This window comes from Macaca nemestrina, chromosome 20, assembly GCF_043159975.1.
Source record: "Macaca nemestrina isolate mMacNem1 chromosome 20, mMacNem.hap1, whole genome shotgun sequence".
NCBI lineage: Eukaryota > Metazoa > Chordata > Mammalia > Primates > Cercopithecidae > Macaca > Macaca nemestrina.
This window is the reverse complement of record NC_092144.1, coordinates 54,757,788-54,780,109: the sequence shown is the minus strand read 5'-3', so window position 1 is coordinate 54,780,109 and position 22,322 is coordinate 54,757,788. Positions and strand designations below refer to the sequence as shown.

Sequence of the window (22,322 nt, the reverse complement as noted above, 5' to 3'; positions counted from 1 at the left end):
ACGCCCCGGCGCGCGTGCGCCTGCGCAGGTCTCCCCGGGCGCTCAGTCCCGCTACAGACGCGCGCTCGCTCCCTCAGCGCGCTCTAGAAGAGGCGACTTCCCGTGTGAGGACGCCCACATCCCAGGTGAGGAAACGGAGGCACGCGGAGAGATTCAGCAGCTTACTAACGACTCGCGGTTGCCAAGTGGCAGAGCTGAGGTTTCAACTTGTGATGCGACAGATCCTGAGCCCGCCAGGCTGTCCTTCCACCCAGCCTAAACCCATGGGCTTTGGGGTCAGACAAGACCTGGGCTCATGTTGAGCAAGTGGTTTCTCCTCGAGAGCCCTCAGATTCTTTATCTGGAAAATGGGCATAGTAGGGCGCGGTGGCTCAGGCCTGAAATTCTAGCACTTTGGGAGGTTGAGGCGGAAGGACTGTGTGAGCCCAGGAGTTAGAGGCTGCGGTGAGCCACCTTCGCGCCACCGCACTACAGCTTGGGTGACAGAGCCAGACCTGTCTCAAAAACAAACAAACAAAACAAAACAAAACAAAAAGGTTGGGGGCTGGGGCGCAGGCGCAGTGGCTGATCCCTGTAATCCCAGCACTTTGGGAGGCCGAGGCAGGAGGATCAGCTGAGGTCAGGAGTTCAAGGCCAGCCTGGCCAACATGACACAAACCCATCTTTACTAAAAATACAAAAATTAGCTGGCATGGTGGCACATGCCTATAATTCCAGCTACTAGGGAGTCTGAGACAGGAAAATCACTTGAACCTGGGAGGTGGAGGTTGCAGTGAGCCAAGATCAGGCCTCTGCACTCCAGCCTGGGTGACAGAGCGAGACTCTGTCAAAAAAAAAAAGAAAGAAAGCAAAAAGGGCATACAGCGTGGTCTGTAAAGCTTAAACAAGGAACTGCTTAGCTCAATTTCGGGAACATAGTGTGTAATAAATAAAAAGCAGATATACCAACAATAGCAGCAGTGGCAGTGACAATTATTGTTATTGTTGCTTTACAGTTGCCATCAAATAATAATGTTCATGAGAATGGTCATTCATTCATTCTTCACTCAACGTATATTTATTGAGCCAGTCAGTATCCCAGGCGCTGGGGATACAGCAGAAAATAAGACACAAAAATCTCTGCCTTTAATGAAGACCGTGTTCTAGTGGAGGGAAACAGACCATAAACAGATTAATACCAGAACTCCAGCAGGTCTGGGGGAGATAAGGGTTATAGACCAACCTGCAGTAGGGAGAGGAGAGGAGGGAGGGAAGGAGAGGGAGAGAGAGAGAGGAAGGGAAGGAGGGAGAGAGAGAGAGAGGGAGGGAGGGAAAGAGGGAGAGAGAGGGAGGGAGGAAGAAGGGAGAGAGCGAGAGGGAGGGAGAAAGAGAGAGAGAAACAGAGAGACACACTCAGAGATAAGGGCTGGGAGACAGAAAGATTGAAAGAGATAGAGACACAGCATAGACAGCGAGATGAGAGAGAAATGAGAGGTGAGAGATTCAGAGAGCCAAATCCTAAGAGATAGAACCTGAGAGACTTCCTGGTCCCCAGAGGTGTCTGTCCTGGCCAGGGTCTCCATGAGGCCGACTAACAGCTCTGGTCCCTGTTCTCTGACATCCTTATATCCTTTTTATTTTTATTTTTTTTTAGACAGGGTCTCACTATTTCACTGAGGCTGGAGTGCAGTGGTGCCATCATGGCTCATTGCAGCCTCCACCTCCTGGGCTCAACTCCACCTCAGCCTCCTGGGTAGTTGGGACCATGGGCATATGCGAACACGCCCAGCTAGTTTTTAAATTTATTGTAAAGACAGGGTCTCGCTATGTTACTCAGGCTCATCTTGAATTCCTAGCCTAGAGCAATCCTCCCACCTTAGCCTCCCAAAGTGCTGGGGTTGCAGGCATGAGCCACTGTGCCCAGCCCCACATTATTATATCTTTCTGTAAAATCCCTCTTACGGCTTTTGGCTGGCTTGAAGCTTTCTGTCCCCGGGTGCCCTCTCTAACTTAGATCTGATGCTTGTGTATGACATATCTGATGCTTGGGGTCTCTCACCCTGGATGTATGTAGGTGAATTTCTATGGAAACGTGGAGGCTGGTCTCTTGGAAATCTCTGAATTTTCTGTCACTCTTGTTCTGCTGAGTTATTTCCAAATTGGGAATCTGTGGCCATTGTTATGTTCCTTCTCTGGATGATGCCATCACCATCTGGGTTTCCCTCACCTCTCTGGACTCCCCAGCTCCTGTCTCCAGGGCCTCCTCTCAGGGACCTGGAGGGTCAGAGGCTGCTCTGAAGAAGCAGGCTTTGAAGAAAAAGCAAGTTTGGTTCGGGGCATATCTGCTTGCTTCTGTGTGTTTCTCTGTCAAGAGTCTAAATTCCTTGAGTGTTTGGACCAGACATTTTCTTCACTCAAGTGCTGAAATATCATCTGAAAAAATAGTGAATGGAGATCTCCAATGGGCATCCTATTTTTTTGTGTGTTTGTTAGTTTGTTTGTTTTGAGACAGACTCTCGCTCTGTCTCCCAGGCTGGAGTGCAATGGCGTGATCTCGGTTCACAGCAGCCTCCGCCTCCCAGGCTCAAGTGATTCTTGCGCCTCAGCCTCCCAAGTAGCTGGGATTACAGTCCTGCACCACCATAGCCAGCTAATTTTTTTGTGTTTTTAGTAGAGATGGGGTTTCACCATGTTGGCCAGACTGAGCTTAGGTGATCCACCTTCCTCAGCCTCCCAAAGTGCTGGGATTATAGGTGTGAGCCACCATGCCCAATGGACATCCTCTTGATGCTGTGGTTTTCAAACTTCTGGATCCAAAAGGATCATCAAGAAGCTTGTATAATTAAACAAATATGAATCCATTTCCTTATTCTTCCGTCTCCCAATAAAAAATAAAATGGTGGCATTGTTCTCTTTCTGTTTTTCACTTAGCAACATATCTTGGTGATTTTCCCATAGGCAGATATATTGAGCTACCTCATTCATTCATTTGTTCATTCATTCATTCACAAATGTGTAGTATTCCATTACATGAATGCACCATCATTTTTGAAACTGTCTTCCAGGGATGGCCTCTTTTGGGTATTTCCGCCCTTTTGTACTTGCAAACTGTGCTTCCCTGGGTCATCATGTCCATGGCATTTCCCATGTATGTGACAGTGTCTGTCATATTTATTCCCAGAAGCTGATTTCCTGGGCCAAAGGGCATGCACATTTGTGGTCTAGAGGATATTGCCAAATTGCTGTCCTGCAACCATGCCAGCAAAGTAAGGGCGTGGAGTGGCTTCTACCCAGGAATGCTCACGGCAGTCAGGGAAGGTTTAAAAATTTCAGATATGCCCCCACCCCCTGCATCTCTACAAAAATTAAAAGAAAATTAGCCAGGCGTGGTGGCACATACCTGTAGTCCCAGCTACTTGGGAGGCTGAGGCTGGAGGATCGCTCAAGCCCTGGAGTTTGAAGCTGCAGTGAGCCATGATTGCGCCACTGTACTCCAGCCTGGGTGACAGAGTGAGACTCTGTCCACCCCAAAAAAGAAAATGTCAGATGTGAAGCTTTGTCCAGAAGGGTGTGATGTAGGAGGACTTGGAGCAGGGGGAGAAAGAGAGAAAGACATTGAGAGCAAGAAGAGGAGATGGGGAACGAGGGCTCCAGAGACTCCCTTGGTTCAAATTCTGCTTCCACCAATTGGTAGCTGGGAATCCTAAGTAACTGGTATCGCTTCTCTTGCCTCTTTTTTCTCATCCACAAAATACGGGCTCGTGAAAACATGTGGTGTTAGTTAAATAAGTTATTTAGAAACAAGTTATATGTGGCTGGGCGTGGTGGCTCATGCCTGTAATCCCAGCACTTTGGGAGGCTGAGGTGGGTGGATCATTTTGAAGGGGGCCTGCCCCTCCACCCCGTGGGTGTTTCTCCCAAGGTGGAGATGAGAGACTGAGAAAAGAAATAAGGCACAGAGACAAAGTATAGAGGAAGAAAAGTGGGCCCAGGGGACCGGCGCTCAGCAAGTGAGGACCTGCACCGGCACTGGTCTCTGAGTTCCCTCAGTATTTATTGATCACTATCCCTACTATCTTGGTGAGGGGCGTGTGGCAGGACTATAGGGTAATGGTGGGGAGGGGGTCAGCATGAAAGCATATGAGAAAGGACTCTGTGTCATAAATAAGTTTAAGAAAAGGTGCTCTTTGGGAGGCCGAGGCGGGCGGATCACGAGGTCAGGAGATCGAGACCATCCTGGCTAAACACGGTGAAACCCCGTCTCTACTAAAAATGCAAAAAAAATTAGCCGGGCGAGGCGGCGGGCGCCTGTAGTCCCAGCTACTCGGGAGGCTGAGGCAGGAGAATGGCATGAACCCGGGAGGCGGAGCTTGCAGTGAGCCGAGATCGCGCCATTGCACTCCAGCCTGGGCGACTAAGCGAGACTCTGTCTCAAAAAAAAAAAAAAAAAAGAAAGAGAAAAGGTGCTGTGCCTAGATGTGCACGTAGGCCACATTTATGTGTGACTTTACATAAACATCTCAGTGCAGTAAAGAGCAGTATTGCTGCCAGCATGTCTCACCTCCAGTCGTAAGATGGTTTTCTCCTATCTCAGTAAACAGAATGTGTGATCAGGTTTTATACCAAGATCTTCCATTCCCAGGGATGAGCAGGAGACAGATGCCTTCCTCTTACCTCAACTGAAAAGAGGCCTTCCTCTTTCACTAATCCTCCTCAGCACAGACCCATTACGGGTGTCAGGCTGGGGGACGGTCAGGTCTTTCCCTTCCCACGAGGCCATATCTCAGGCTGTCTCAGTGTGGGGAAACCTTGGACAATACCCAGGCTTTCTTGGGCAGAGGTCCCTGCAGCCTTCCACAATGCATTGTGTCCCTGAGTACTCGAGACTGGAGAATGGTGGCGACTTTTACCAAGTATACTCCCCGCAAACACATTTTTACAAAGCACATCCTGCACAGCACTAAATCCATTAAACTTGAATCAATACAGAACATGTTTCTGCGAGCACAGGGTTGGGGCTAGGGTTACAGATTAACAGCATCTCAAGGCGGAAGAATATTTCTTCATACAGATCAAAATGGAGTTTCTTATGTCTTCCTTTTTCTACATAGACACAGTAACAGTCTGATCTCTTTCTTTCCCCCACACATTTGAGGTCAGAAGTTCAAGACCAGCCTGGCCAACATGGTGAAACCCCGTCTGTACTAAAAACACAAAAATTAGCTGGATGGTAGTGGTGCGCACCTGGAATCCCAGCTACTTGGGAGGCCGAATCACTTGAGGTGGAGGTTGCGGTGAGCCAAGGTTGTGCCACTGCACTCCAGTCTGGGCGAGAGAGTGAGACCCTGTTTCAGGAAAAAAAAAAAAAAGAAAAGAAAAAGAAAAGAAATAAATTAAATGGTTTAAAAAGTTATTTATTTAGCTGGTCAATAAATGGCAGCAATTATTATTGATATCTCCTGGGGTTTATGATTCTTCATCTGAAAAATGGGCATAGCATGGCACAGTGGCTCAGACCTGAAATCTCAGCACTTCGGCAGGCTGAGGTGGGAAGACTGAAAACAATGCATTAAAGTTCTTTGGTGCAATGCCTGACAAATATCACTATGGACACCTGGCTGCTGTTTAAACAATTAAAAAAATTTTTTTATTTGTGGCCAAGTCTCGCTCTGTTGCCCAGGCTGAAGTGCAGTGGCGCAATCTTGGTTCACTGCAACCTCTTCCTCCTGGGTTCAAGAGATTCTCATGCCTCAGTCTCCCAAGTAGCTGGGATTATAGGCACGCACCACCACGTCTGGCTAATTTTTTTGTATTTTTAGCAGACAAGGCTTCACCATGTTGGCCAGGCTGGTCTTGAACTCCTGAGCTCAGTCAATCCACCTGCCTCGGCCTCCCAAAGTGCTAGAATTACAGGTGTGAGCCACTGCGCCCGGCCAAAAAAAATTTTAATTTTAAAATTTTATTTTTCCTAAGCACCAACTCCAACCAGAGAGACCTGGCTGCTCTTTCCTTCTTTCCTTCTTTCCTGCTTTCCTGCTTTCCTGCTTGCTTTCTTGCTTGCTTTCTTGCTTTCTTCCTTGCTTGCTTTCTTCCTTGCTTGCTTTCTTGCTTGCTTGCTTTCTTGCTTGCTTTTCTTTTCTTTTCTTTCCTTTCCTTTCCTTTCCTCTTTTCTTTTCTTTTCTTTTCTTTTCTTTTCTTTTCTTTTCTTTTCTTTTCTTTTCTTTCGTCTTGCTCTGACACCCAGGCTGCAGTGCTGTGGCATGATCTTGGCTCACTGCAAGCTCTGCCTCCCGGGTTCATGCCATTCTCCTGCCTCAGCCTCCTGAGTAGCTGGGATTACAGGTGCCCGCCACCATGCCCGGCTAATTTTTTTTTCGTATTTTTAGTAGCGACAGGGTTTCACTGTGTTAGCCAGGATGGTCTCGATCTCCTGACCTTGTGATCTGCCCGCCTCGGCCTCCCAAAGTGCTGGGATTACAGGCGTGACGCACCATGCCTGGCCATCTGGCTGCTCTTATTATTAATGATCTTAATGTGTTCTCTAGTACAGCTGACCCCTCCCCTGCCAGGAAGCCCTCCTGGATCCTCCAGTCTCGATTAAGACTCCCCTGCTGGCCTCCCAGAGGGGAGTGATGACTCTGGGTCATCACTGGGAACAGGTCTGTCTCCCTCACTTTACTATAAGCCCTAGGAGGGCAGGTCCAGGGCTGCTGTGGCCACCTCTTGAGGCAGGAGAATAGGGAATTAGGGTAACCAAAGGTTAAGCCAGAAGCAAAAGAACAGCAGGTATACTTAGTTCTAGGCAAGATTAGGCAGCACGCAAGCCACATCCCCACTCCTGTGATAACAAGGGGCAGGGTTTCATCATGTTGTCATGCTGGTCTTGAATTCCTGACCTCAGGTGATCTGCCTGCCTTGGCCTCCCAAAATGCTGGGATTATAGGCGTGAATCACTGTGCCTGGCTAACATCTCTTACTTATTTTATTTTATTTTTTTGAGATAGTGTCACTCCCTCACCCAGGCTGGAGCGCAGTGGCCATGATCTCGGCTCACTGAAACTTCTGCCTCCTGGGTTCAAGTTATTCTCCTGCCTCAGCCTCCTGGGTAGCTGGGATTATAGGCACGTGCCCCCATGCCCGGCTGATTTTTGTATTTTAAGTAGACGGGGTTTCACTATGTTGGCCAGGCTGGTCTGAACTCCTGACCTCAGGTGATCCACCTGCCTCGGCCTCCCAAAGTAGTGGGATTACAGGTGTGAGCCACTGTGCCTGGCCTAGCATGACATATTAATCATGTAAGGTGAATAGTCAGTGGCTGGCACATGGAGAACCCTCAACAGACAAGACTTGGACTCAGTTCTGCTACTATTATTGCTAAGCAGATGCCATGTTAGGTGGTTCTGCGTTGGTCACAGAAGTACCGAATGTTCCTCAAATGTGAGATATATCCCCCAGAGGAGTTTCAGCCATATTTGTGTGCCCTGTGCCTGCCATCCTCATATGGAGAGGTATTAAACTCGAACAGCGCAAAGCTCAAAGGTTGAGGCAAACATGCCTCTCCCACTCTCAGGAAGAGAGGCTTCATGAGAAACCACTCAGAAGTGGTGGTGTTTTTATTTAGTTTTTGGTTCTTTTTGAAAAAGAGAAAAAAAAGAGCAGTATGTGTAAAAGACATATTTTGGGGTCTGGCCAATTTCCAAGGTAAAACCTCCCCCCTGTTTGCTGAGCACTGAGCTCCCACAGACAGGGATGAGCCTCTGATGCTTTGCTTGCACAACGTGTCACAGTGATGGGACCAAGGATGGCACCGAGTCAACCCATCACATGCTTTCTTGAAGTGTTTCAGAAACAGGGCAAAGGGAGTCTGGTTAAGTTGGGTTGTTCCCTTGAACAGGGATGTTGGATGTTGTAGACTTGGAAGCTGTGGGATGGGGTCTTTTCCCACGTGGATAGAGAAGTACAAAGTGCCCATCTGCAGAGAGAGACAGAGAACTGTGAATTCCACATGCAGGAGGAAAGGAATTGTAAGGGCTTGGGGTGGGGGTGAAGTGTGTGGGTCAGGGAGGCTGGCAGAGAGAGCTGTGTGTACTTCCACATTTCTTGGTAGATTGCAAAAATGGCCACAGATTTTTCCCTTCCTAGTAAGAGGTGGAGTCAACTTCCCCATCCCTTGAATTTGGCCAGTCATGTGACTTTGGCCAATGAAGTCCTTTCTGTGGCAGAAGTGATGGCATGTCCCTTTTGAGCTTGAGACTTAAGGGGCCTTGCAGTTTCTGCTCTTACTCTTAGAATCCTTTCTCTGCCATGTGAACAAGCTTGGGTCACCCTGCTACAGGATGAGAGACAACATGAAGGAGAGGCCAGTTGTCCCAGCTATGAGGCTATCCTAGTCCAGACAGACCCGGGGCAATCTGCCAGCTGACCCCAGATGCAGGAGTGAGCCCTACAGAGACCAGAACTATCCAGCTGAGCCCAGCCCAAATGGATAACTCATGAAATTCCAAGCTAAATAAATGGCTGTTGTTTCAGGCCACTGAGTTTTAGGGAGGTAGTTTGTTACAAAGCAAATGCTGACTGTCACACCTATGGATTGCTGAAAAATTTCATAGGTCCTTAGATGAAACTGTTCATTTTAGTTTTTCCTGAGCTACTTCAGTGAGTTTCTTTTGCATGGATCCCAAGAGGTTTATGAAATATAGGCTGCTTGTTTAGGCAGCTTCTAGGAATTAGATGAGCTGGGCAGATGGGGTGCTGGCAGTCGGCAAATGGAGAGAAAAGCAGCTCCTGGAGCTCTCCACAGGAGTGGAACATCTCACAGGCAAATGAACAGGGAACCAGGAGGGAGGAAGTCACATATGGAGTATCTGCCTGGGAACCTCATTCTGTTCCCAAACCTAGGATTTCCTTCACACCCTTCCTGGTATTACCTCTTCAGTTGACAGGAGAGTTGCCCACATTTCAGCTGCATATTCCTATTCTCTGCCTGTCAGTCCTGCAGTGGAGAGAGAGCGAGAGAGATGAAGAGAGAGAGAATGAGAATCATCGTCTGAATTATTATCTGCTCCCCAAATTAATATGTACTCCTAGCCCTCCAATGTGACTATATTTGGAGATAGATTCTTCAGACACAATAAAGTTAAATGAGATCATGAGAGTGGGGTCCTGATCCAATAAGACTGGTGTCTTTATAAGAAGAGAGACATCAGGGATGAACATAGACAAAAGGTCACGTGATGACACAGCAAGAAGGTGGCCTTCTGCAAGCCATGGAGAGGGGCACTATGGGACATCAAACTGGCTGCCACCTTGATCTTGGACTTCCAGCCTCCAGAACTGTGAGAAAATAAATTTTTGTTGTTTAAGCCCCCCAGTCTGTGGCATTTTGTTACAGTAGCTGGAGCAAACTAATACAATCATCATCATCACATGGCTGAGGTTTATTGAAGGCTCATCATATTCCAGGCACTGTTAATAGCTTATAACTCTCACCATTTTACTTAATCCTCACTCCTGTCTTTGGAGGGAAGTATAATCATATCCCTGGTTTTCTTTTTTTTTTTTTTTCTTTTTTATGGAGACAGTCTGACTCTGTTGCCCAGGCTAGAGTGTAGTGGCACTATTTTGGCTCACTGCAACCTCCACCTCCCAGGTTCAAGTGATTCTGTTGGTACCAGGCCCCCAAAAATCTGGCCATAAACCGACCCCAAAACTGGCCATAAACAGTGGCCTGACCCTCCAGATCTTTCTATTCTGGAGGACACTGGGCGAAAAGTAGTCGCCCCAGTGACTGTTTGAGCAGTGCCTTGAGCAACCACTATCAGTTCTATTTAGGCAGGAATCCAGCAAGCTAGAAGAGAAGGTGATTTAGAGGCTTGGCAGTTCCCTGTTAGAATACACCCCACAGATCAACAGGGAAATATAGCTACATTTGAGCCTTTTCCTTTTAAATTGCTCAAAGAATTTAAATAAGCTATTCATACTGAAAAAGAATGTAGAAATAATCAGCGAGTCAGGCTGCCAGATAGGGGAAAAAAGAAAACTGGTGAGTCTGAAATATGTCCAAAAGGTAAAAAAGAAAAGCATTGGGCTAATCAGTGTCACTCTAAGTTTGATAAAGATGGGAACCGGATTCTGGGAGACGCCATGAGGGGCCCGTCATGGACAGGGATTTTAACAATGCTTTTCCATACAATGTCTGCAATCTATAGGTAACATAACCAGTTAGGTCAGGGGTCGATCTTTAACTACCAGGCCCAGTGTGTGGTGCTGGGCTGTCTGCCTGTGGATTTCCTTTCTGCCTTTTAGTTTTTACTTCTTCTTTCTTTAGAGGCCGAAATTGGGCATAAGACAATATGAGGGGTGGTCTCCTCACTTACCAACACCCTGGTTTCCAAGCAGATCCTTCCCCAGTTGAGCCTCAGATGAGACAGCAACTCTGGCTGACATTTGGTTGCAGCTGCAAACCAAAAAGTATCTAAGACAGGTCTCAGTCAATTTAGCATTTTATTTTGCCATGGTTAAGGATCATGATCCATGACACAGCCTCAGGAATTCCTGAGAACATGTGCCTAAGCGGTTGGGTTATTGTCTGAAGGGGGCCAGCGCCCCCCCACCTGTGGGTATTTCTCGTCAGGTGGGACGAGAGACTGAGAAAAAAAATAAGGCACAGAGACAAAGTATAGAGAAAGAACAGTGGGCCCGGGGCACCAGCACTCAGGATTACAGAGGACCCGCACCAGCCCTGGTCTCTGAGTTCCCTCAGTATTTATTGATTACTATTTTCACTATCTTGGCAAGAGGAATGCTGCAGGAGGACAGGGTGATAGTGGGGAGAAGGTCAGTAGGAAAACATGTGAGCAAAAGAATCTGTATCACAAATAAGTTCATGGGAAGGTACTGTGCCTGGATGTGCATGTGGGCCAGATTTATGCTACTGTCCACCCAAACATCTCAGTGTAGTAAGGAGTAGCATAGCAGCATTGCTACCACCATATCTCGCCTCCAGCCACAGGGCAGTTTTCTCCTATCTCAGAATAGAACGAATGTACAATGGGGTTTTACCCTGAGACGTTCTGTTCCCAGGGGCATGCAGGAGATGGAGGCCTTCCTCTTACCTCAACCACAAGAGGCCTTCCTCTTTTACTAATCCTCCTCAGCGTAGACCCTGTATGGGTGTCGGACTGGGGGACGGTCAGTTCTTTCCCTTCCCACGAGGCCATATCTCAGGCTGTCTCAGTGGGGAGAAACCTTGGACAATACCCAGGCTTTCTTGGGCAGAGGTCCCTGCGGCTTTCTGCAGTGCATTGTGCCCTGGTTAATCGAGAAAGGAGAATGGCGATGACTTTTACCAAGCATACTGCCTGCAAACATATTGTTAACAAGGCACATCCTGCACAGTCCTAGATCCCTTAAACCCTGATTCCATACAGCACATGTTTCTGTGAGCACAGGGTTGGAGTTAAAGTTACAGATTAACAGTATCTCAAGGCAAAACAATTTTCTTAGTACAGATCAAAATGGAATTTCTTATATCTTCCTTTTCTACATAGACACAGTAATAGTCTGATCTCTCTTTCTTTTCTTTACAGAGGAGTGGTCTCCTCCCTTACCAACACCCTGGTTTCCAGGCAGATACTTCCCCAGTTGAGCCTCAGATGAGAGGCAACTCTGACTGACATTTGGTTGCAGCTGCAAACCAAGAAGTATCTAAGACAGGTCTCAATCAATTTAGAATTTCATTTTGCCACAGTTAAGGATCATGATCCATGACACAGCTTCAAGAAATCCTGAGAACATGTGCCCAAGCAGTTGGGTTATAACTTAGTTTTATACGTTTTAGGGAGACAGAAATTATAGGCAAAGACATAAATTGGTACATGTAAGGTATACACTGGTTTAGCTCAGAAAGGCGGGACATTTTGAAGCCACAGAGTGGGCTGCCAGGTCCTAGGTGGATGTAAAGATTTTCTAATTGTTGCTTATAACATAATATCTGAAAAGAAACTTATTTCTTACAGTCATAGAGGCTGAGAAATCCAAGGTTAAGGGGCCACATCTCGTGGGAGCCTTCTTGCTGGTGTGGACTCCCTGCAGTCTTTAGAGCACAGGGCATCACATGACAAGGGGCCACGCTAGCTCAGATCTCTCTTCCTCTTCTTTTAAGCTACTAATGCCACTCTCATAATAACCTATTAATATATTAACCCATTAATCCATAAATGGATTAATCCATTCATCAGAGCAGAACCCACATGACCCAATCGCCCCTGAAGGTTTCACCTTTCTATACTGCCACATTGCCTATTATGTTTCAACATGAATTTTGAAGGAGACAAGCATTTAAACCGTAATGATGTGGTTTCTCTATTTGATATGAGAATGATTATTAAAGTTCAGCTCCTCTACCCTGTTCTCTGTGTCCTCATCTAAAATTTGACACATCGGCCAGGCGTGATGGCTCACGCCTGTAATCCCAGCACTTTGGGAGGCTGAGGCGGGTGGATCATTTGAGGTCAGGAGTTCGAGACCAGCCTGGCCAACATGGTAAAACCCTATCTCTACTAAAAATACAAAAAAATGACCCGGGCATGGTGGCTTGTGCCTATAATCCTAGCTACTCAGGAGGGTGAGGCATGAGAATTGCTTCAACCCAGGAGGTAGTAGTTGCAGTGAGCTGAGATTGTGCCACTGCACTCCAGCCTGGGTGACAGAGTGAAACCCTGCTCCAAAAAATAAATAAAATAAAATAAAATAAAATAAAATAAAATTGGACACATCACATTAAGTTAATGACAGAGACAACTTTTCTTTTTCCTTTCCCACCAAAGGAGAGCCATATGGAGTCAATTTTAGAAAATGCAAGCTAATAGTCCTATTAGCTATTAGGACTTTTTTTGGTAAAAGTATTGGTGGTGTGTGGGAACGTATTATTGATGAGATGTTAGATGCTTGTGTTTCTGGGCTCGCATGATAACCTGTGATGGGGACTCTGTGCTTTTGTCCCTACGATATGCTCTCTGATATTCAACCTTCTCCATCCTCCTCTATGTCCCAGGAGGCCACCTGTTTTAGTTATTTATTGATGTATGACTAATTACTCCAAAATGTAGTGGCTTAAAACAATAAAATATTTGTTATTTTATAGTCTCTTTGAGTCAAGAATCTGGGCTCAGCTTAGCCATGTCTCTTCCCTCTGATGCAATCAAGCTACTGGACGGGGGCCGCAGTGTCATTCAAAAGCTCAACTTGAGATGAGGGTATGGGGTGATTGTTCTGCTCCCAAGCTCACTCAGATGGCATTGGCTACTGGCAGGTAGGTTTCCCCTCAGAAAGTGATTCAAGACAGAGTGAGGGAGAAGTTGAAAATAGAAGCAACAGCCATTTTGTGACCCGATCTGAGAAGTGACAGCCATCACTTTCTGCTGTACTTCATTCATTAGAAATGAGTCACTAGGTGCAGCCCACAACTCAGGGGGAAGGAATTAGATGAGGGCATGAGTATAAAGAGACAGGATCACTGGTTCTTGCAGCTTCTCTTTAGTAAAGGAAATGCAGTAGACTTGCATCATACACACATTTAATTCACGAAATTTTAACTATAGAAACAGGTGGAAAGAGAGCTCTAATTTGAGGCGGCAGCTCCATCTATGGCTCAGTGGTGAAGCTGTATTTTGCAGATTTGTCCTGTTGGGTACTGAGCATCTCTGTACACACTATATGCACACAGCTACTGCTGTACAACATTTTATATATAAAACCACATTCACTGCATGCATAGGGGATTTAAGCAATATTCAAGGTGAAATTGAGCTAACCACAATGTTCGCCTTCACTCCTAAACCCAAAGAATGCTTTCACTTGATTCAGAATTCTGGTTGACAGTTCTTTCCTTTCGGCACTTAAAAAATATGCCACCAAGATGCAGATCATAAAGACTTCGCTGATGATACAGGATGTGGTAAAGAAACCAGCCAAACCCCACCAAAACCAAGATGGTAACAAAAGTGACCTCTGGTCATGCTCATTGCTCATTATGTGCTAATTATAATACATTAGCGTGCAAAAAGATACGCCCACAAGCACCATGACAGTTTAGAAATGCCATGGCAACATCTAGCATTACCTCATATGGTCTAAAATGGGGAGGAACCCTCAGTTCCAGGAATTGCCCACCCCTTTCCAGGAAAACTCATGAATAATCCACCCTTTGTTTGGCATATAATCAAGAAGTAACTGTAAATATACTCAGTTGAGCAGCCCATGCCATTGCTCTGCCTATAGAGTAGCCATCCTTTTTTTTTTTTTTTTTTTTTTTTTGAGACGGAGTCTGGCTCTGTTGCCCAGGCTGGAGTGCAGTGGCCGGATCTCAGCTCACTGCAAGCCCCGCCCCGGGTTCACGCCATTCTCCTGCCTCAGCCTCCCAAGTAGCTGGGAGTACAGGCGCCCGCCACCTCGCCCGGCTAGTTTTTTTTTGTATTTTAGTAGAGGCGGGGTTTCACCGTGTTAGCCAGGATGGTCTCGATCTCCTGACCTCGTGATCCGCCCGTCTCGGCCTCCCAAAGTGCTCAGTTGAGCAGCCCATGCATTGCTCTGCCTATAGAGTAGCCATTCTTTTTTTAAATTTTTTAATTTTTTTGAGACGGAGTCTCACTCTGTCGCCCAGGCTGGAGTGCGGTGGCCAGATCTCGGCTCACTGCAAGCTCCGCCTCCTGGGTTTACGCCATTCTCCTGCCTCAGCCTCCTGAGTAGCTGGGACTACAGGCGCAGGCCACCTCGCCCGGCTAGTTTTTTGTATTTTTTAGTAGAGACGGGGTTTCACCGTGTTGACCAGGATGGTCTCGATCTCCTGACCTCGTGATCCGCCCGCCTCGGCCTCCCAAAGTGCTGGGATTACAGGCTTGAGCCACCGCGCCCGGCCTAGTAAGCCATTCTTTTCTTCCTTTTCTTCCTTTCCTTTCCTCTCCTCTCCTCTCCTCTCCTCTCCTCTCCCCTCCCTTCCCTTCTCTCTCTTTCTTTCCTTCTTTCTTTCTTTCTTTCTTTTCTTTCTTTCTTTCTTTCTTTCTTTCTTTCTTTCTTTTCTTTCTTTCTTTCTTTCTTTCTCTTTCTTTCTTTCTTTCTTTCTTTCTTTCTTTCTTTCTTTCTTTCTTTCTTTCTTTCTCTCTCTCTCTTTCTTTCTTTCCTTCCTTCATTCTTTCTTTTCTCCTTTCTTTCTTTCTTCTCTTTTTCTCTTTTTCTCTTTCTCCCTTTCTCTTTTCTTTTTTCTTTCTTTCTTTCTTTCTTTCTTTCTTTCTTTCTTTCTTTCTTTCTTTCTTTCTTTCTTCTCTCTCTCTTTTCTTTTCTTTTTTCCTTTCTTCCTCTCTTTCTTTCTTCTTTCTTTTTTGAGACAGAGTCTTACGCTGTGGCCCAGGCTGGATTACAGTGGAACAGTCTTGACTCACTGCAACTTCTGCCTCCTAATTCTCCTGCCTTAGCCTCCCAAGTGGCTGAGATTACAGGCATGCCCCACCATGCTCAGCTAATTTTTGTATTTTTTGTAGAGATGAGGTTTCTCCATGTTACCCAGGCTGCTCTCGAACTCCTGGCCTCAAGAGATCTGTCTGCCTTGGCCTCCCAAAGTGCTGGGATTACAGGCGTGAGCCACTGCACCTGGCCTATTCCTTTTCTTTCTTAATAAATTTACTTTCACTTAAAAAAAAAAGTGCCACTTTTTTTCTGGCCACTGTGGTTCCTGATGAGAAATCTGCCATCATCTGATTTATTGTTTTGGTATAAGTCATGTGTTTAGTTTTCTCTGGATGCTTTCAAGATTTTTCTTTGTGTTTGATTTTCCACAGTTGGATGATGATGTGTCTGGGTATAAATTTCCTTGGAAAGGATCCCTGACATTGGGTGAAGAGTTGTGCATGCATCTGCATATTCTGAGGAAGGGCCTGAAGCTTCAGTCCAGGATCACACAACTTTCACTGCATTTTCAAGGGAGTCCCGGACTCCGTGATCATTAGCAACCAATGGTTTCTATGAAGTTATTGGAGATGGCTGGAAGGCTTGGGCAGCTTGAGGATAACTGGCAATACATGATTAACTAGTGCATCTGAAAGGGGCTTAAACTTCCCTGAAGTCATTTGGCAACTCGTGTGGTTCAGTCCACTTGACTGGAATTTCCCTGGGTGAGGGGAGCTGAGGAGTTAAAGGTCATAGGGACTGTGGAGGACATTGGTGATTCAGGGAGGCTTTTAGGATGCTGATTCTCTTAATACTCTACTTCTGCCCTTCACTCATATAAACACCCATGGAAAGTGAAAACATGTACTGGCCATGCAGACACAGTTTCCGGAGAAGTCCAAGCTTCTCTTGCAGCCCTGTTGCTGCTCCAGAGATTCCGATGCCTCCACAGAGAGGGTCCAGGGAGGAGATTCTCCCCCATCATGGGAGAGGGGTGTGGGCATGTGGGATTCCCAGGAGCCCAACTTGAGTGCCAATACCCATCAAGAGGCTGGGCTCCATCATTCAAGAACTCTGTGGGTTGGAAGATAATGCTCAGACTTGATATAAGGAGCTACATATTATGGACCAGAGGCAGCCCAGCCAGGGGCTCCTTGGCTAGAGTGGAGTCGGTCTGGTCTCCCTTGCACATTGGGATTTTATGGCAAAAACACTGGGCATGTCCAACTGGCTTGTCTGCTTTAAAAATCCAGAATGAGATTACAGATTTTAATCAGAGCATGTTTTTCCAACCAGTCTGGTTCTAAGTCACCCACCATCCCTGACTGGGCTGAGGGAAAGATGAGGTAGGAGATAGCTTGGCAGGACTTATTTCTCAGTCCTGAAGGGTCAGAATGAAAAAACTGGCAGGAGCCAGCAGATGGCAACAAAAGCAATACTTAGCTGCCCTCATTGTGCATTAGCACAAGACATTCTCACCAGTGCCATGACAGTTTACAAATGTGTGGCAATCACCCAGAATTTACCACCGCTTTCCTAGAAAATTGTAAATGACCCATCTCTCAATTTGCATTGACCTACCCCTTAATTTGCATGTAATTGAAAGTGGGTATAAGTGGGTATAAATACAGTTGGCAACAGTCCCTACCTTGCCTGCTCTGAGCACATTACCTATGAGTTAGCCCTGCTCTGCAAGGAACAGTACTGTGCAATAAAAGATTGCTGTCTAACACCACCAGCTCACTCTTGAATTCTTCCCTGGGCAAAGGCAAGAACCCTCCTGGGCTAAGCCCCAGTTTTGAGACTTGCCTATTCTCCATCAGAGAGGGTGCCCCTCTAATGAGGATGCATGTGAGGCTTTGCTGAGTGGTAACTGCACTGCTCTCATCCTCAGGAGACCTGTTGAAGGTGGAGAAGCCCTTCTGTGTGACCCTCAGGGCTTCTCCCAGATGGACCATCCTGAAGTTTCCATGTGGACTTGAGGTCAGTCTATTCAAATTGATACCAGAATCATATTTGGTCTGCACTTGGCCAGACCTTTCTAGGTGGGAAAGAATATAAGAAGTGAAAGCTGTCAACAGCCTGGCTTCCAGAAATGAAAGCCTTCAAACTGGTTCAAAGAGAAAATTGGAAATGCTTCAAAGTACAAACTCTAGGTTTGAATTCTGGCTCAGCCATTTTCCAGCAGAGTGACATTTGGCAAATTATTGTACCTCTCTGAGCCTCTGTTTCTTCATTTGTAAAATGGAGATTATGATATAGGTTTTTCGTGGGTTGTGTTACTTTATTTTATTTTATTTTATTTTATTTTATTTTATTTTATTTGAGACAGAGTCTTTCTCTGTCGCCCAGTCTGGAGTGCACTGGTGCGATCTTGGCTCAGTGCAACCTCTGCCTCCTGGGTTCAAGCAATTCTCCTGCCTCAGCCTCCTGAGTAGCTGGGATTACAGGTGCCTGCCACCACACCTGGCTAATTTTTTGTATTTTTAGTAGAGACAGAGTTTCACTATGCTGGCCTGCCTGGTCTTGAACTCCCGACCTCGGGTGATCCACCTGCCTCGGCCTCCCAAAGTGCTAGGATTAAGGCCATGAGCCACTGCACCTGGCCTATCATGGGTTATGTTATTAAAGGAGATCATGTATGTGGCATGCCTAGCAAAGTACCTGGTACAGAGTAACCACTCACAGGTTAGCTGGTATTCTCGTTTATAATTGCTGGTCTTGCAGCTTTTCAGTCCACGTCTACAAACAAGGTAAAATGCACCATGGCAGTCCAGGCCTGTCTGCTGGCTCTTTCCCCTGCACTAACCCTGGAGATGCCTCAGAAGCTGGAAGAAGGACTAATGAGGCAACAGAAGGTGGTTGGGTTCTGGATGGGGCTGAAGTCATGGGTGAGAGCATTTCCATTGTAGAAAGACTGGTGCCATGGGTGGGGAGAGATTTGGGGTCTGCCCTTTTCTTCCATTAGCATTACCTGACCACTCCCTACCAACACAGGCTCCCCGCTACCACAGGGAGCCTAAAAAACAGCAGTCAGGCTGGGTGCAGTGGCTCACGCCTGTAATCCCAGCACTTTGGGAGGCCTAGGTGGGCAGATCATGAGATCAGGAGTTTGTGACCAACCTGGCCAGCATGGTGAAACCCTATCTCTACTAAAAGTACAAAAATTAGCCGGGCATGGTGGCGGGCGCCTGTAGTCCCAGCTACTTGGGGGGCTGAGGTAGGAGAATTTCTTGACCCCAGGAGGCAGAGGTTGCAGTGAGCCAAGATCGAGCCATTGCACTCCAGCCTGGGTGACAGAGCAAGACTCCGCCTCAAAAAAACAACAACAAAAACAAAACAAAACAAAACAAAACAAAAATAGCAGCCAAAGCCAGGAGAGGCAGTATAGCATTGAGAGTTTCTCCTGCCCTGTTGGAGGGCGAAGGGGTATGATTAACACAGGTGCAGGGTCTTGTCCTGTCCCTAACTTTGCCTCTTACACTCTTTCCTGTCACTTGCTGAGAGCTAGGGTGTTACAACAGAGGAACACACACACAGGAATAAAAGAGTGCAGAGGCAGAAGTGCAGACTGGGATACCCGAAGCTCTGCGCTGTGGCTCTTGTCCCCCCAAGTTCAGCAGGAGTACAAGCCAGTGCCAGTGAATGGCCACCAAATACTTGAACAGTGTTTACAACAGTTCTCTTTCCCACTGCTGGATATAATTAATATTCCACTTTTTTTTTTGGCCCCATCTACGTATTAACGTTCGTATCCCAAGGTGGTTTTAAAATACATTTCCATCACTAGTGAAGCTGCTATCTTTTCCTAAGTTTGATAGTCATTTGAGGATGATGTCCTCTGTCAGTTGCCTATTCATGTACTTTGCAAATTAAAAAAATGTGTTGAATTCCAGCACTTTGGGAGGCTGAGGCAAGAGAGTCGCTTGAGCCCAGGAATTTGAGACAAACCTGGGCAACATAGTAAGACCTCATTTCTACAAAAAGTTTTAAAAATTAGCCCAGCATGGTGGCACGTGCCTGAAGTCCCAGCTACTTGGGAGGCTGTAGCTGGAGGATCACTTGAGCCCAGGAGATCCAGGCTGTAGTGAGCCATGATCACACCACTGCACTCCAGCCTGGGTGACAAAGCAACACCCTGTATCTAAAAGAAAAAATGGGTTGTCTCTTTTTTTCCTGTTGCTTTTCAGGAGCTGTGTGTATATTAGGGATTTTGAGCACTTGCCAGTTGGGTTATCCTTGTCAACGCTGTTGTCCTGGGACACCAATGGGGCCATTGACATGACTGACCACCAAGGGACAGAGCTGCCCTTGGCCAAGCGTGGAGGACTTCTCAGCTCAGAGTTGGGAGGAATGTTCAAGGTATCTGCTTGTGCCTGGGCTTGCTCTGGGTCCTTATATCCTTCCTATATCATCATCATCTTCTTGTTCTTCTTCTTCCTTCTTCCTTCCTCCTCCTCCTCCTCCTCCTTCTCTTCTTCTTCCTCCTCCTCCTCCTCTTCCTCCTCCTTCTCCTCCTCCCCTTCCCCTTCTCCTTCTCCTTCTTCTTTGTGAGATGGAACTTTGCTTTTGTCACTCAGGCTGGAGTGCAGTGGCACGATCTTGGTTCACTGAAACCACTACTTCAAGCAATTCGCCTGCCGCAGCCTCCCAAGTAGCTGGGATTGCAGGCATGCCAGCTAATTTTCGTATTTTTAGTAGAGACAGGGTTTCACCATTTTGGCCAGGCTGGGTCTCAAACTCCTGACCTCAGGTGGTCCACCCACCTCGGTCTCCCTCGGACAAAGGCTGACCTCGGTCACCTACCTCTGGGATTACAGACATGAGCCACCCCGCCTGGCCCTTTGCTTCCTATCTCTGAGATTTCTTGGTTTACTAAGGGAGGGGCATCAGTGGGGATGGCTATTATCACTTTCTATGGGTCTCATCAGTAAAATCCCTAAATCCAGGAGCAGTGTAGTGCAGTGGTTAAGAATGCAGGCTTTGGCATTAGATGTGGGTCCAAATTCCAACTCCTCCCCTTATGGACTGTGTGGCTGGGAGGCTTTCTGAGCCTCTCTTGTTCTTGCCTGATGGCCATGGGGATGGAAACTTGCACTTAATTGGGATTAAACTGCTCAGTGCAGAGTCTCACACATTCATTCACAAAATGTTTATTGAACATCTACCATGTGCCAGGCACTGTGCTAGGCTTTGGGAATTTACAAGAGTGAACAAAACAGGCAGAGGGGCCAGGTACAGTCACTTACACCTGTAGAATCACCTACTTGGGAGGCTAAGGTGGGAGGATCGCTTGAGCCCAGAAGTTTAGGACCAGCCTGGGCAATATAGCAAGACCTCATCTCTAAAAAAAAAAACAAAAAAAAAACCAGGTAGAAATCCCCGCCTTCAAGGAGCTGATATTAAAAAGAGCAGACAATCAACAAACACAAATCAGTGGAGAGTGTCACATGGCGATGAGTGTGTTGGAAAGAAATAAACCAGACAGGTGGGACAGGAAGTGCTAGGCTGTGCACGGGACAGTCAGGGAAGGCCTCTCTGAAAAGGTGACATCTGAACGGGGTCCTGACTGTGGTGAAGGAGAAAGCCATGTGGCTATCTTGGGAAGAGTGTTTGGGGCAGAAAGTAAAGCAAGTGCAAAGGCCCCAGGGCAGGACTGTGCCTGAGTGTTGATGAACAGTGGAGAGACCAGTGTGGCTGGAGTGGGGGGAGTAGGGGGGAAGTGGGAGATAGGGGTGGGGCATGGATGGGGCCAGACCATGGACCTTGCAGGCCAGTGTTGGGACTTAGGCATTTTCCTGAGTGAGACAGAAGCCATAGGAAGCCTCTGAGCAGGCAAGGGACATGAGACAACTTAGGCATTAATAGGAGGGCAGGAGCAGGGAGCCCATTGCGGAGGATACTGCAATGGTCCAGGTGGGAGATGGTGCCGGTGCAGGTGGAGCTGGTGAGAAGTGGTTGGATTCTGGAGAACTTTGAAGGATTTGCTGTTGCATCAGCAAAGCTGGTTTCTTAGTAAATACAAATTTCCTTTTCTTTCCAGTGAGCCTCCCTGAGGCTCCTGAAGATTTTCATTTCCTGTCTCCCACCTGAGTCTTCAGACTGGGCCAGACATGCAGGATGAGACTTCTGGCTGAGGCTTGAGCCAAAGACTGGAATCCTGTCAGGGCCAGATTGCAGACTCCTTGTGTGGTCCTGGGGGGATCACTTGCTCTCCTGGGGCCTCTGTTTCCCCATTTATACAGCAGGAAGCCAGGAGGGGAACATGCAGTCCCCTGCCCTCCCACGTTTGCCTACCATGGGGATGATTGGGAGGATCAAAGGGCACGAGTTCTGGGCCAGGGACACGACCAAAGAGAAGTTAATGAGACATTGAACAGTTGTAAACCGAAGAGGACTGTGCCAGTCCCTCCCCGGCTGGCCACCAATGCCCCATGGGCATGGTCCTCATCATGGGGACAGAAGGCTGGGCCATCTCCTGTCTGGGCTGAGGTTCTGGGCAGGACACACAAATCGGCTCACTCTGGGGTTCTCACAGTCTGTTCTCTGCAAACCAATGTCCTTCTAGTAGGAAGCACTCCTAAAGGACCCTTGGCCTGGTTCCTGGTTGCTCCCCATGGCTGGGGTGAGCCCTGGATGGGAGCGTTGTTCATAGGTGAGGGTGTGGCTGAGAACTGGGGTTGGGGAGGGCATTTCTCAGAGGTTATATCAGAGATCAAGGCTTGGCTGGTCCCATTTCCAGCTTCCCAGAACCTGTGTCCTGACAAATGTTCATTGTCCCAGACCCACTCTATGAAACAATCATGTCTTAAAGGGGAAGTTGCAGGGCAGGGAAGCTTTGAGTAGGACCAGCCAAATTAGTTTATAGCTCCACCCCTGACATCTGTGTGACCTGAGGTAAG

The 22,322-nt window shown here is 47.2% G+C and overlaps 1 long non-coding RNA gene across 1 annotated transcript; it reads left to right on the top strand.

Annotated features, from left to right (window-relative positions):
- Positions 1 to 41: 41 nt before the first annotated feature.
- Positions 42 to 19,889, top strand: LOC139360337 (uncharacterized). Its single transcript, XR_011617658.1, has 3 exons — positions 42 to 125; positions 17,315 to 17,403; positions 19,611 to 19,889. It is a non-coding gene; the product is annotated as an uncharacterized lncRNA (long non-coding RNA).
- Positions 19,890 to 22,322: the final 2,433 nt, after the last annotated feature.